The following is a 15,330-nucleotide window of genomic DNA, read 5'->3' as shown; positions in this document are numbered from 1 at the left end:
TTTGGATCCCAGGTGCTAAGAGATATATGGGAGAAAAACAAAACAGCCTTTTTATTAAACAAGTCTGATGTGGAAGAGAGGGAGGAGGAATTTTATATTTGCTTTTTTGGTTTTGACCAGAGAATACTTGGCTCAAGAGCAATAAACTACCATTATTCTTGCTTGCAAAAAGCACTTAAGAAGTAGGACTGCAAATAGTAAGAAAAAATTCCTATTTAATAATAAGCAAGCAAGGCTGTGCGCATGTGACAACTAAGCAGAGAAGTGAACAAAGGAAGCTTTCAAAGCACTACTGATCAGTCTGATTTTGTAGTTGGTTAATGGGAGGACCAGGTGTAGTTGTTTGTTATCACAAAAGAATTCAAAAAGAAAAGCTAAAGAAAAAGGAATTTCTAGAGCTTCTGAGGGGAATGCATTATTGAAGTGGCAGTGGAGGTTGTTGTCTTCTTGAATATGTAGATAATGGGAATAACTTTGTGCTACTGATGATGGAGAAGGGAGAAAATCAAACACCAGACCTATGCTAAGGAGCCCTGTAGGTGTTGAGAGAGGAGAAAAGGTGTGATCACAGACTGGCACAGTTGTTTTGGAGGAGACAGTAATGTAAGAGCATTTGTACCCATAAATCTGGCAGAATTTGGCTTGATTGTGAGAGAGTGATGCAACTTGCCTAGAACAAAGTACTTCTCTACCATATAGCTGTATCTCTGCTAGGACTGATTTTTCAGCGTAATATACTTGTTTTGCTATAACAATAATGTGCTTCTAGAATAAAAATGACCTAAGAATGGGAAAAGCTGAATACAGAGCGTCTCCTTCTCTTTGGGAGGTGTCAGTAGAGACAATAATGTAGTAATATCATTCCTATTTATTCATTGATATGGATTGTTTTTTTCACTAAGATGTATGAACCACCTTGGAAACTGGGTCAACTTAAATGCTGTCACAAATGCTCATCACCAAGCGTATATTGCTGCATACCTGTCACACTTGGCAGCTGGAACGAATTTCATGAAGAGACTGGGGTAAAAGGTGAAGCTCAGCAGGATTATTGGCTGTGAAGGAATCACACTTCTGCAGTTTGTCTGGTACAAAACAAAGGAAATGGGGCAAAATTGTGCTTAATACAGATAAATACAAATAGTATTTGTCTTTTTTTTTTTTTTTAAACTGGTATTTTTTGTTAGTCAAATTTAGTTGCATGCATTTGGTAAATGCAGTATTATTCCCATGGTGGATTATTCTTGCTGCTTAAGAGACTGAATTTATTGACATATCTAGACATGGAAATTTACTGGGAATTGCTTGAAACTCCTTAGGGGCTGAAAGTTCTTTAAATGGAGTTAGTTTCAGTGTAGTAATGGCATTCTTGGTGATAAATTACAATATTACATATTTACTGCTAACCAAGGAACAGCTTTTTAGACTATGCTCGTTCTTTTATGCGAAAATGAAGTTACATGGATGAAAGCCATGGTGTCCTCTCATGGCATATGTTTGCTTCAGCCACTCTTGATGATCATACTTCACTGCAGAAGATTTGGGATTTGTGCTGAACAACATCCTGGTTGAACTGTCCAATAACGTTTGGGAAATAATAACACGCATGATTGATGTGCCCCTGTGCGGCATGTAAGTAGGTAGCTTGCCAGCCTGAAGAGAGCCAGCATCAGGGCTCAAGCCTGTGCTTTCCTCACTGTGGTAACACAAGCTGAAAGCTTATGAGACAGATCGTAAGCTTTCCTCTGTGGGTAGGAAAGTGGTAGGGAGCAGTAGTTAAAAGTTCAGCCTAGCTCTGTAGCTAAAGCCTGCACTAGGAGTAAGTCATTCTCATCTGCATCTATATCCACTCAGTCTTTGGCTTTTTTTACTGACAATGCCTTCAAGATGCCAGAAGGCAGTGGTGGCTTTGTGATGCAAATTAATCCTGCCAAGTCTTACTTACTAAGAAGGTGACTCATTCATTCGGGAAAAATTTTTAAGGCAGCTTGTAACATCTCTCTCACCTGGCATGAAGGATTTTGCCAAGTGTTTCAATGAGACAGTTACAATCTCCCTAAAAATATTTTTTTTAAAATTTGCTTTCATTCACATTGTTGCTCAGTGTTCTATGTGAGTGCCAAGAACTGGACAGAGACTGAGATGCAATTAATTAGCTCTCCCAGAGTGAGCAGAACTTTTGCCTGCAAGAATGAGTTGAAGAGTCATTGGGTTTTCCTTGGGTGGAAGGCAGGAGTAGAGAGGACAAAAGTGGTCCAAATGACCTTACTGTTTTCAGCAGGACGTGCTCTTCAGAAGGGGAAGCAGAGGGGAAGCAGCACAATAAAGTCTTTTGATGAAGTGGGAAGAGTAAAGTAAATAGAGGTTCCAGTGCACCTGTTTGAGAGGGAGGGAGGAGGAATAGACTCAGTGAAACACGTGGCATGTCCTGCAGTACAGGGATGGAGCCAGCAGCGAGGTGGCCATGCGGAGAGGAATTGCTGTGATGATGAAGGCATGTTACCCTGCAGAAGCTTTGTGTATACAGGAACTTCTCAGGTTTTGCTGCAGAATTGATTTTGGGGAGGATGTATTAAACTGAGGCAGAGGAAATGTTGTGCTTCGTTAGCTGGAGGCAGAGCACCTGAAGTGCTGTTCTTCAAACCCCTGGTGGGAATCCTGACGCTAACAGGATTATAGAGGAGAATATGATACTACACATCCCAGTTAGGACTACTCAGAACTTCTTGGTAGGGAGTAGATTACAGATTAAGCAGCAGTATCTCAACTGTGATAACTACAGAAGTCTGAAGTGAGCATGTGTGACCATTCCTCACGCATTCCCTAGATATCATAGCTGTGGACAATCAGTCAAACAATCAGAAAGTGTGTCCAATTAATGTATTGGTTTAAAAAATGTACGCTATAAATACTGATATTATATTTGTAGTTTATTTTTTCCCTTGCTTTTGAAGTTTCGTTGTGTACTTAGCGTTACACTTTCCAGTTTCTCAGTGACTCTGAGAAATTTATTCTCTTCTAATCCCATCACTCCAGGAGCTGGAGATTTAAGAAAAAATATGCAATATTGTGACATATATAATGAAATCGTAACTATTGGCAGTATGGTAAGAAGAGTAAACAGATCATCAATCTAAGACTACTGTATGCAGTAATTCATCCTTCTCAGTTGGTGATGCCTGAGTCAAGAAAAGCCTTAAGTGGTCACTAGATGGAAGGTTGTCTACTAAGGTCCACAGATTTGCAGGTTTAAGTTAAAGCAAGTGTCACTATATTCCCAAGACCCAGGGGGGGAACAACAACAACAAACCAGGATGTAGACCCTGTACTTGTAAATATATTGAAGTTACCAAAATATGCTTTATTAAAGTAACAGCTATATGCTTTTAACAAGTGATGAATACATACAGAAAACATTATAAACAGTCCATAGGCTGCAGTTTGTCCATACAAAATCTCTGGTAACCTTATGCCAATAGCAAATACAAAAGAAATAGAAAAAAAATTGAAATCTATAGTGTGCCTGTAACATCCTAAAATTCACATTCACATCCTCGTTTTTTGATGTGCTCCCTTCATCCTTCAAAATGAATTTCAGGGATGTTTCAAATGCATTCTTAATTTACGATACGTGCTTCATTTATGCTGTATTACTGCAGTGACACATAGGTGGCATAAAGATTTTAGCCTAGAAAATAAAGATATACTGGGGAGTAAGCAACTATGAAAGAAAGGAAAATCATGGAAAAAATAGTGAGTGGAGAAGCTTGGTGCAAAGGAAGCAGCCTGGACTTAAGAGAGAACTCAGTGATGCCAGCCTGCCTTTGAAAGCTTGCTGAAGTGTGTTAGGCAGTTGGAAACAGAGTTGTAAAGGGGTAATTTAATCTCTTACTTAGAAGACAGCAAAATTTAACTGATGCTGGATAAAGGGGAACCTCCTGTGATGGTGTATGGCTAATTTTCACAGAGAATGTTTAATTCTTTCACATATTGCAAGACTGCATTTACAGCTTTAGTAAATAGAAATTACTGCTTGTGAAAATCCATTTAGTAAATGCTATTTTAGAGGGTGTTGGCATCTTATGCAATACTGAGGCTTCTTTATCGACTTTTAAACTAACCTGCTAAACAACTGCAAGTTTTCCTTCATTCAGTAAGCTTTAGGTGGATAAAACCCCCTACCAATGCTTAACAAAATAATCAGATAAGAAAAGGCATGGTACTAAGATGAATGGTTAATATGTGGAAAATTATTCAAGATAGAAATATTCTGTCTGCAGTTCTATTAATTTTATCAATGCATATATAGTGCACAATTATGGTATACCCATGTGCAGTAGACTGCATGGTATCTACCAAATCTTTATACTGTAAATAACTTATGTTTATTGCCAAGCAGAATCAGAATTTTCCAGTCTCAGAGGAAAACAAAGTCTTGTCAGCCCATCATGTTGTCATTATTACTGAATGCCTAGTAACCATTTCCACAAATGTAAAAGTCTAGACATCCCACCTCTTCTTGGATGAGATTAAGCTGATTGATTCCTGGAGCCAATTTGCTCAAGATGCAACTGTCTGTCTTGAACTTGATGTAGCATTTGCTCTGGGTAAGAAGAACAAAGAGAATGCTAGTACTTGTTTGTGCTTTGGGCTAATCTGGAAAGGGTAGAATATTTTATTTTATATTTTATATCCCCTGCTACTAGTCTTGCTAGCAGGGAGAAAGGAGGCATTTTTCTCCTGTGATACTCATGATACTTAATTAATACTCACCAGAGCTGAGCCCTGTAGAAAACCACAGGTAAGGTTTTATGTTCTTGAAGAGAGAGGCCGACAAACTACTAAGATCCAAATTGCCATAGGTAACGCAGGACGTATGCAGTTATTTCTGATGGAGATGGTGTGTTAATGTTTTGTTTGTCCATGGGCTTGGGTTGGTCATTCCGCTCTTTCACTCAGAAGGGACAAGCATGTTGTAAAATATTGTGAGGTAATGTTGGGTAGCTGGTCTTCAAATAGGATAAAAGGCATCACACAGAACACAGGAGAGAAAGCTGCTCCAGTGTGCAAAATGCACTGAACCAGATTGCTTCAGACTATATTCATCTGCAAATAGTAAATATATGTGTAATTCACATTCCATAGTAAGAGTCTGCACACTGCACAGAGCTTGCATAGCTTATACTTCATAGGCAAATACTGTTGAAGCAATTCAAGGTGGCGATCAGTCCAACCGGTGTCATTTCCCTAATTTGAAAATCCCATTGATGGAGAGTTGCACAAGAAAGCTGGTTCGACATAAAAAGATACGCATTGAACTTGAATATATAGTTTGTCTGTGATACAAGTGCTGCCTCTGTAATGCAGATTTCCTCTCTTAAGAAACATTCACTTCAAAGTGTTATGCAAACTACTGCACTACCGCAGCAGCCATTAGACATACTGCAGCATGTCCCAGCTATTACACACACCTGTCGAGCACAGGGATCGAAAAAACAATCAGCCAGCCAGCACTACGATCGGACTGGTATGATTGTATGATTTTTTCTGCCAATTGAAAAATAAAGACCTAGGATAGCATTGGTGTGTTGTTCAAAGGAAGCCCTTTGTGGATACCAAGCTATGGCATTATGCTTTTAACCTGCTGCGAGCCCAGAAGGAAAGATGGATCTGTTTTCTCTGGATTATCTGAGGTGCCACTACCTGGCAAACCACAAATGTCTTCCATTTACGCACACTAAAGTGAGCACTAAGCAGGGCATACATTTTAGCTCTGGGAAAGAGCTTTCCAATTCTTGTGCTAGGCTAGGATTTATTACAATGTAGCATGGGAAGGAATTAGTCATCCGTGATGTGGAGTAGGTTATTTTCTCTTTCACATGGTTTGTCGTTTCTGCCTTGTAAGCCACTAGCACTCTCCTGCATTTTAGATGATGCATTTGCATTTGCAGTGTGTACATTTCCCTTTCTGGTTTTACTCATCATTGGCAGATAATAGGGGAATAGATAGGAGAATTAAGGGGAAGGGTGGTGAGTGCACCCAAAGCCATGGCAAGAATGGTTTGGGAGAAGCGGTGTCTTTAGATACTACTATGGCACCTGAATATTTGGGAACTACGTCCATGTGTGTGAACTAAACCTGGAAGTGCCAAGGTAGTTTATAAAGGGCCCGATTTACAAGTTGTGTCATTTTTGCACTGAATTTTACTTGTATTTTCAGTTTACATCACAGTCCTAAGTCTGAACTGCTAGCAAACAGGGACACTACATTTACTTTTCTATCTCAGGCGGAAAATGGTGTTAAGTATCATGTCGGGCAGTGCCTCACCTAGTTTAAGTTATGGTTTTGGAACTGCTTGTTAAACACCCAGTATGGGACTGGGTGATGGGAGTAAAAAGAACCCCCCACCTTTTCATGTGCCCTAACAGCAGATTACCTGGTCTGCAGAGCTCTACTGCATGAAAAGTAGATTAAATCTTTATTTAAGACTCATAGGACGGTGATAGTGCTCTTAAACAGCAGCTGCTATTAAAATGTCAGCATTGCTGTCGGTCACCACCGAGTACCTGAGTTAGCACTGTTTCCACTGATACTAAGAATGGAAAATAGACAGGTTGCTACTTAAAGTGAACTATTGTAAATTGAGGAGCACAGGTTTAATCCTTTCTGATATGGTTTGTTATCCACCTGTAACATTAAAAATGTATGTTGTATTACTTCAGGGGTTGCACTGACCTCTAGATTTCATGCTTCTGGATTTGACTACTTCTTATGTACCGTTATGTTTTTATTCCATATTTTGGCAATATCAAGGCTTAGTCATATATGTGAAAAAAAATGTAAAGTTACGGATAGCATGGTAATTGTCCATTTTATGAAAACTTTAGGGCTTTGTCTTGTGAGCATTGTGCAAAATGGCAGATACTGATACCTTAACTATTCAATCGAGGATTTGGTAGATCAGTCAATGGGAACAATGACAGTGGACTAGAATTGATCACACTTCATTTCCCATCAATTGGCAGAGTAAATGGTAGCTCAGATGATAGGTTAGGATCGTTGCCAGTAATTCTTGGGCTCATGCCCTCCATTTTTTCTTTCTTTTTTCTTCCAAACGAGAACCCCCCAGACTATTTGATGAAAGTGAATGTCCTCTGATGTTGGTGAATAAAGCAGTGCAGAGTTTTTGTAGCCTCTGAGGGGCGTGAGACTATTTCTGGCTCCATAATTGATGCTGCTGCATAGTCCTATAATCACCTAACCTTATTGAATTGTCCCCATGTGAAGATTTGATTTCAAATTTAGTAATCATTATACGTCATTTATTTTCACATAGATTACAGGATCATGTGTAAAGTGACAGAATTTCACCCCAGAGCTCCTTCAGTGTTTGGGTCTTCACTTTTACTCTTTTTGGATATGCTTGTGACACTTCCAACTGTGGTGATTTACTAGCAATTAGCAGGCTTCCATGACAGATTTATTGTAGCCTTCCAAAGAGCGATGAATCAGGTATGTGGCTATGAAGAAGAGGTTCCCTAGGACTTTCATTTAATACAGGAACACAGAGTCAGATCCCATGAAGAGCTTTGGCGTGTAAAGCGGGACTTAACCCAATTAAAAGCTCTACTCTTAAACCTAAATGTAAAATTGCAGTTTAAAAAAATCTTTGCTTAGCTGCTGCCTAACCTTGAAAGCACATAAACCAACTCGTTGTTTCCTTATTTGAATTTCAAGTGGATGCCTACACTTCTTTTCCTGCATCTGCCAGAATCTTTGCCTGATTCCTGTATAAGGCTGCTCAGGAGCTGGAAATTACAAGTTCTTTCTCCCCAGTGCTCTGCCTGGTTGGGCAGACCCACCCTCCACTCACAGGGCCAGCCATGCCCCTAGGCACACAGCTGGAGGGGATGGTGCCACCACCCCACAGCAGTTGTTTCTTCATATCACTGTTGGCTAGAGGGTAGTTCATACTTGCTGTGAGTTTTCTGCATGCATTCCAGTTTCTGTGGTTGTGTTATTTTGTTCTTGTCAAAAAAGGTAATGTACTCTTAAGCTTTGGGGATAGGGATTGATTCCCTTGGAAATGGTGAATATTCAAAAATAATGTAGTTGTGACAGGACTGTTTTTGCATTAACAAGCTTTCTTTTGAAAATACATCGATCTGTTCTTTTTATTGCTTTCCCAGGTGTCTATTGCTCAATACTGATTGAAAAAAAATAAATCTCATTTCTGATGTGAAACCATCCACATGCTAAACAAATACATATTGGACCAAAATAAGCTATTTTAATAACTGTTTTTTTAATTGAATGAATGCATTGCAGTCTGTTAAAGCAAAAAAAAAACCACCCAGTGTGTTTAGCATGTTAAAAAGAAGATTTTTGCTGTATTCACAATGTTACACAATAATTAAAAAGGAAACCAGCTAAGTCTTCAGAACCTGTCCTGTTCTACAGAATGTGATTAATTTCTGTTTCATTATAATAGTAGGGTTGTAGTGTCATTATTTTTGAAGGGTAGGAATCTTCCACTGTTGCTACTTTTTGTGTTTTGGGAAGCAAAACACATGACAGGGAAAGAGCTGAACCACACTCCAGCTGTAATTAAATGCTGACACATCAGTGGAGTTTGGCCACTTGTTTCTTCGAATGTGGGTTTGAAGGAGGCTCCTCCTGGCTGTACTGTGCTAAGGGGAGCAATGGTTCCTCCTGGGAGGATGTGCTATTTTCTCCTTAGATGTGCAAATCTGGGAAGTAGGCAGGCCTGACACAGTGCAGACACTGCCATGCTGAAGGTGAAATTCCCACTTCGTTCACACTGGTTTTTAGGATGTCAGGATGCCAGCTGTCCTCAAGGGCTCTCACTTGCAAGCAGTTTGGACCCTCGGGGTCTCACTGTGCCTGTGATCGGGCAGGCCGAGTCAGGATTATGCTTTCATGCCATGTCCTGGCAGATTGTCACCATGTTTGCCTCTCCTGCACTCAGTATCCCTTCTGCCCTGCCCTGCCCTCCACAGATGTGTTTGTTACAGCACGCCGGCCTTGTGAGATCAGCATGAAGGCCAGTGGGGCTGCAGGTGGCCTTGTGTGGACGTGGTGGGGGACTGGAGAGGACAGCGCAGGTATGGGGACGCTGCGCAGAGCCCTGGTGCGAATGCTGCAGGGGTCAGACGTTACACCTGCGCAGGGTGCACGTGGTAAGGTGAACGGGACTGCTGGGCTCTAAGGGTGTGCCAGGAGTGGTGAACATCAGCAGCTCCCGAGAGCCACCGGGTCTGTGTGGGTGCGTGGGCAGCAGGAAGGCTGGTACCAGCTCGCCCTGCCAGCCGGGCGGCGGGCTCTGGGCAGCTGCAGGCAGTCTCCTGGCCCGTTCTGCTGCAGGGTGAAGCAGCCCCCAAGGGCAACACAAGTGCCGCAGTAAAGATGGGATGAACCACCTGGTCACATCTTTTTTTCAGTGGAGTGAAGCAGTTACACCTGATGAGTAGCTGGTCTTTTTTTAATTCTTTGCTGAAAGACTAGCATTTAAAAAACTGTTGGCACTTCAGTGTTTCTCCCCTACAAGATAATACTCTGTCGCTCTTCCTACAGTTGAAACTGTGGTTCTAGAGAGGTCTAGGTTTGTCAAAAATGCTGTTTAGGTGGACAGGCATTATTTGGGGCAGTAAAGCTGGAAAGATGACTTACATGTCTAGTGTAGAAAAACTACTTTAGAATATGCCTATTGCTCTGAAGAAACTGGCTTCTTTTCTAAAAAGAAGTTTTTTAGTTTTAGTTTTCTAAAACTAAAAGGTTTGTTCCCATGAAATGGGAACCATGGGTTGCAGCCAGGCATTGCACAGAGACCTGAAAAGCAAACACTGGTTAAAGAAGTGAAAATTTCCTGCTGACAGGTATCAGTTAGATGTCAAGGCATTTTGTAATGGTGATTTGAAACAATGAAAGATTAAGAGATACCTTGGAAAACTTCTGCAGCCTAGCACTTCTTGGTCATGCTGCCATCTTCTCCTTTTCATTCTTCCATTACTACCACCACCACCATCCATCTTACTATACCATTTTGGGCTGTATTTTGTGTACATTCAGTGTCACTAAAGAAAACAATGGCATCCGCCTACCTTTTTTTTTTTTTCCCGCTGCCTTGGTTTTACTTCTCTTTGCTTCCTGTTCCCATTGTGGAATGCAAAGGAGTAAGCCAGTGAAATATACTATCCCCCCACCCAGGAAGAAGTTTGTGGGTATTGTTCAGTGTCACTACCATGTAAAATGCACTTCAAATGAGACACACATCACATCCCTGGGGTACAATTTAGGACCAGTAATGTAAACCAAAAAGCAGATAGTGTATAAAGTAAATACACACAAATCCCCTGAACTCTAGTACTCTGCATTTCACTCTTTGCAGAAAACTTTTGTCTCTGCTCCTGCTTACTAAAAGGCGATCCCCCTTTTCCTGATTTCTGTGGTATCTCATTCTTAAACCTACCTCTTGCATCCTCTCTGTGGCGCACCCTTCTACACTTTCAATTCCTTGACCAAATGCATTGGGCAACTGTGGGTTTGAGTTATGTCATTTCCCCAGTTACAGATAAGCTACATCTTTACGCAAGGAATATTGCTGAAGAGTGTTAGCCAGGTGCCTGGGAATCGTACCTCACTCAAGTCAGCCAATGGTAAAACACAAATAAAAGCATTTATGTGCCACAGCCACAAGAGATGGCACAGTTAAAAATGTCTGTGAAATACACAGGTATGGAAATAGACTTAACTCTACTTCTAGCAAGGTCAAAACCCTTCTCTCCCTGTAACTAGCTGACTTGCTATCGGCTCTTTCCTGGCTCTGTTTTTCAAGGACTCTCTCTTCCAATTTGCCCTGTGGCTCAGGGTACCTTCCTCTGAGAGAGAGCTTCCTTTTTCTCTGGTTCCTCCAGAGATCCCAGTTACCTTCATCCTTTTCACCCAAACTTATTTACCCCCTAACTTACTCAGAAGATAGTTTCAATGTCCTGCTATAAACTGAAGAGCATCTTTTTGAGAAGCAATGCCATGTTGCCAGGTGCATTTCAGTGCTAAATGTTTCCATCCACCAAGTGTTTACATCCTGATCAGATAAACATTTTTATTTGTTTATTTTTTTTCTCCTGATCAGGACTGTGATAACAGTAAACAATTGGAGAGGCTGTTTGGAATGCTTGAGACCCTTTAAAAAAACCCCTAAAACCTCAAAAAGCTGACCTCTGAATTCAAAGGATTATTTTTCAAATTTAGTTGTAGTCCAAAACCAGTTACAATTATAGCAATACATAGCTGCAGATAGAGATACAGATCTTTAAACACCTATCTTCAAAATGTTTTCATCTGGTTTTAATCCAAAACCGAATATACAAATATTTTTAGCCCCAAACACACTCTCTTTTTCTTCTCTATGTATGTGTATGGCAGAAATTCTCAGTGACTTTCTGCATCCTATAGCTATTGAATGAAATGGATGTTTTGACCACTTTTGCTGCCAGGTCTGTAGGGTCGATATGCCAGTGATTATGGAGGCTACCTTGGGATCCTCCTGTGGAGATGGTACAGCTTTGTGTACCGCTGAACCTCATACACTCTCAGGAAAACATTTTAAACTCAGATGCAGTATCTTCTGGGGGGGGGAAAAAAAAAGGTTTTTTTAAAATCGGTTTTCATTGCCTAATTTCTGATGTGGTGTTAACTCAAGAGGGACAAAAGTAAAAGCATATAGAGCAGTCTGGGTTAATATAAAGTAAGATGACGAAGATTACATGGAGCTAGCCACATGACAATTGCAAGGCCGTAGAGAACACTGTGAGGCTGAACATTTTTGACAGTTTTTGAAACAAAGACCTTTGAAGAAAATTTTTGAACAAAGATCTTTCAAAGCAATGTGGAGCCTTACTTTATTTCAGTCGACTTCAGCAAGGTGGAGAAATAGAAGACAAAATATATTTTAGAGAAAATCCTCTATGGGGTCTGTAACTTTCTAATCAGACATTTGATCTTAAATTTCATCTGGCCTGTTCTAGGGACTCTGTGTGCTGTGCTGAAGTTACCTCAATACTGGATGCCATTGGGAAGACTTGCCTGTGTCCTTGTAATTCCTATCACATTATTGCTTTGTAGCGATATTAAGTCAGTGGGAGTTCAGATGCATTTGGAGGAGCCAAATCATGTCACAGAAACAAGTGCTTGAATTTGAAAACTTAGGCACAGACTTTAAGGATCAGTGATGCCTGGCTTTAAAGATAATAAAAGTGACCCTGTAAAACTTGAAGTTCAAAAAAAATCTTGCACAGACATGACAGGTGCAGTGATGGCAGCTGAGGGCGTATTTCCATGAAGCATTTAAACTGGAATGAATTGCCAAAACATACCGAAGCAGATGAGAGAAGTTGATGTGAAAACTTTCCAAAGCAAAAATCCAAACTGTCCGATACCTTTTTGATAGACTGTTGAAATAATTCCCATTTTTCTGACACTTCAGTGCTAACAGTTTGCATAGTTAAGATACCACGCTTGTGGCTTTATTGCTTTTTAGTGCAAGAACTTTAGCTGCAGAACAAAAGTAAAGCGGTTTGATGTAATATGGATGTCTATTTGCACTCCTTTTAAGATAAACATTAGGCAATAACCATTTCTTTAGAGCCTGTATATTGTTCATATGATTCTCTCTCTTGTATAACAGCTCATGTTCATCAACATGATACATTCCTGCCTGATTTTCCAGTTCTGTCTTTCATTGAGGATACTCTTTTCTTTCTCTGATTGCTTTTTCTTCTTATGCCATTACTCTAGCTGATAGCTTCAGGTTATCATTGTATCCGATCTCCCTCTCCAATAAGCCTATGATTGATACTAATCTTCCTCATGGGACGCATTTATAGGATGCAGGATGGAAACTACTCTTTAAATCTTAGCTTTATATGTGCTGACAGTTTGCAAGGTTGCACCTTATATTTACTTCAGGTGGCTTAGGGGAAAACATCAGCACCTGGTAATCAGGCTTCCAAATAAGAAAAGAATTGCGCTCCACATACTAAAGGTTATCTTGTTGTTGAGTCTCCTGTGCTGCTTCTGCTTGTATTTCATGTAACTAGAAAAGGCATGGTTTCTATAGGTGATCAATGTCCTGTAACCAAACTCATGCCTTTTCTTTCCAGTGAGAGGAGACATATTTTAATTAATCTGATGGAAGCTTTGAATAGCAGGCAGTCCCCTGAAAAAGAGTTAATGTGCCGGAAAACACTTCACACAAGCAGAAGACTCTTGGTTGACTAATGTGCTTAACGGTACTTTTTCTAAGAAAATTATCCCAGTGAAAGCTTTATGGAGTGCACTTGTTTTTTGTTTTTCTTCTCATATTATAGCTTCATATTTTGAAATCAAATTAGATATGTCTAAGGACGTTTTGAAAATGGAAGTATTATATTTTTACTACAGGTTTTGCAGATGCCCATCAGTATAGTGTCATGGAAAACAAAAATATTCCGTTCCTTGGAGAAATAAAACCTAGGGTGCTGTGATCGCTAGTGTGATGATTGCAGTTGCTGAAGTCTGGCTATTTCACTGTTTCTGCTTACCAAATATCTGAAGGCAAGGTCCAGTTATATAATTAACTCCAAAGAATCAATGAGAAATGAAGATGCTAATGTTTCCACAACATTTGCATATTCAAGCTCCACAGCGCAAGAAACAAAGAGAAGTAATAAGAAATTCATTTATCTTTTATCTTTTTAAACAGACATGCATTTATCTTTAGGAACAGACTTGCCAAGCCGTTTTTGAATTGCAAAGTTTTGCTGCAAATGTTTGTTATTTGAATTTGCATAAGGATTAACAATGTTGGGCAAGTGGTATCTCCTAACCCTTTCTGTTTACTTGTGTGATAACAGTCATTGGGATACAGTTTTCAAGGCAATCACTGCTTTTAGTTCAGTGGCTACTGCAGTTTGTTTTCATGTCAGATTCTCTAATGTTCCAAAAGTCTAGTTCAACAAAAACTATAAATATATTTGCTGAAAGGATTTTTGCTCAGCTCTTTAAGAGCTCTCTGTACCTGCTAGCATAAGGGTTAAAGAATGAAAATTTATGAAACTTGAGGGGAAAATCTGAGATGGCGTGCAGAGTGTAGCAATTAAGCTACACTCCCTGTCTGAACCTACATGTGAAAATGTCATGGTCAAAGCAAAATCATCTCTTAGATGAGAACTTTGCACCACAAAATCAAAAGTCCCAGAAACTTCAAAAGGGTGTGTGCCACAGCAAGCTGAAGTTGGTTGAGGTTCAAAACTCTCTTCGTGCTTTTAAGTGTTTGTCTGGGGTTTTGTTCCAGCTTTTTGTACACAGAAGTGTTACCTAAACATAGCATGTCAGGTAGATACTTGCTTGTGCTGCTATGTCTTTTCATTTTTGGTTCTTTTCATATTATTATGAAAACTGTTCCAACATCAGTATATTACAAAGCAAAAATAATCAGGGAACTTGCATTATTTTCACAGGATCATGTCTCCTAGAGTACTTGTATTGTGGAAATCACTTCCAAAGTGCACAGCTGTACTTCACTAATGAGACAGCTTGAGCCCCACAGCTTGCTGCATTGACTTACAGAAGTTTCAGGGTTTCTGTTCTACTTTAAGGTGATTGTTGGAAATTTCCCCCAAAAAGCAAATTTGGCCTTACAGTTGTCAGGGTTCTAGAGGGAAAATAGGAAGGAAAGAGGCACACCAATAGAAACAATACAGCTTGCTCACGAGGGTTGGGCACAACAGCAAGAGAAGCTTTACATCTGGAGCGGTGCTAAGTGACAGGGGCTCACAGGAGCTCGAGCAGCCATTTATGATGGGCCAGCAATGAGCTGGGGGTGCCCGCAGCTCCTGCAGAGGTTGGGGTGCCTGTTGTGACAGGAGGATTGTCCTTGAAGCCTCTGGGAGAGGAGAACTGGGAAGGAGCAGCTAGCCCTAGCGGAGCAGTGGTCCTGAGCCAGCAGCTTGTGACAAACCTCAAAGCTACAAGAATGTAAAAAGTTGGAACTGAAGCTGCCACAACAAAATATTTATTACTGGCAATGCACTAATTACTCGATGTTGTTGCCAGTGGCTGATGACCCAGCAATCAGGAACAAGCCACAAATAATAAACTACGTTGAACATGGGGTGAAACAGGGTTCATTAACATCACATATGAAATGCTGATTAAGTTCTGTACACAAGGCAAGGAACATTAAAAGCAAATATTGAGGTAACACACAGTGAGTGTCAAAAGCTAGCTGCTGTGCTTAGGCCAGGCACAACGGGCACCAGGCAGGGGAG

At 40.4% G+C, this 15,330-nt stretch overlaps 1 protein-coding gene and 1 long non-coding RNA gene across 4 annotated transcripts in view; one reads left to right on the top strand and one right to left on the bottom strand.

Annotated features, from left to right (window-relative positions):
• The window catches only part of ST6GALNAC5 (ST6 N-acetylgalactosaminide alpha-2,6-sialyltransferase 5), a 73,841-nt gene that overhangs the window by 38,273 nt on the left and 20,238 nt on the right, over window positions 1–15,330 (top strand). The gene's annotated exons all lie outside the window — the stretch shown is intronic.
• Window positions 3,341–11,389, bottom strand: LOC121095705. Its single transcript, XR_005830187.1, has 3 exons — window positions 9,962–11,389; window positions 4,774–5,106; window positions 3,341–4,603 (listed from the first exon to the last, which is right to left on the bottom strand). It is a non-coding gene; the product is annotated as an uncharacterized LOC121095705 (long non-coding RNA).

The sequence above is a fragment of the Falco naumanni genome, chromosome 11 (genome assembly GCF_017639655.2).
Source record: "Falco naumanni isolate bFalNau1 chromosome 11, bFalNau1.pat, whole genome shotgun sequence".
Taxonomy (NCBI): Eukaryota; Metazoa; Chordata; class Aves; order Falconiformes; family Falconidae; genus Falco; species Falco naumanni.
Note: the sequence above shows the minus strand (reverse complement) of the source record. Positions and strands in the feature narration are given on the sequence as shown.